This window comes from Kryptolebias marmoratus, linkage group LG8, assembly GCF_001649575.2.
Source record: "Kryptolebias marmoratus isolate JLee-2015 linkage group LG8, ASM164957v2, whole genome shotgun sequence".
In the NCBI taxonomy this organism is placed as follows: domain Eukaryota; kingdom Metazoa; phylum Chordata; class Actinopteri; order Cyprinodontiformes; family Rivulidae; genus Kryptolebias; species Kryptolebias marmoratus.
In genome coordinates this window covers 8,364,146-8,364,590 of record NC_051437.1, presented here as the reverse complement: position 1 = coordinate 8,364,590, position 445 = coordinate 8,364,146, and positions in this window count along the sequence as shown.

The following is a 445-nucleotide window of genomic DNA, read 5'->3' as shown; positions in this document are numbered from 1 at the left end:
GGCACAAACGACAGGCCAAGATCCATGACTGTGAAGTTCCTCCGCAGCAGAACCAAGGAAGAGATTTTACGGAAAGCGTGGGAGAAGAAAGGTGTGCTTCTACACGGGAAACCGATATATTTTGATCATGATTATCCTCCCACAGTATTGCAGAAACGTAAAGAATACTCGGAGGCCAAATGGGTCCTGAAGCAGAAAAAGATCCGATTTCAATCCCCTTTCCCCGCTAAACTACGGGTTTATTACGAGGGAGAAACACGGCTTTACCAGACAGCGGCAGAGGCGACTAAGGACATGAAGGAACGTGGTTTGCCTGTCCCCCTGATCAGGCCAGAGGAGAGCCTGGTAGAGCAGCTGGCCCGCACCGCTTGGAAGAAAATCGTCTCGAAACAACATACGTCAGGAGAAGAACGAGAGATGAACATCAGAGAAAGACTGAGGGAGT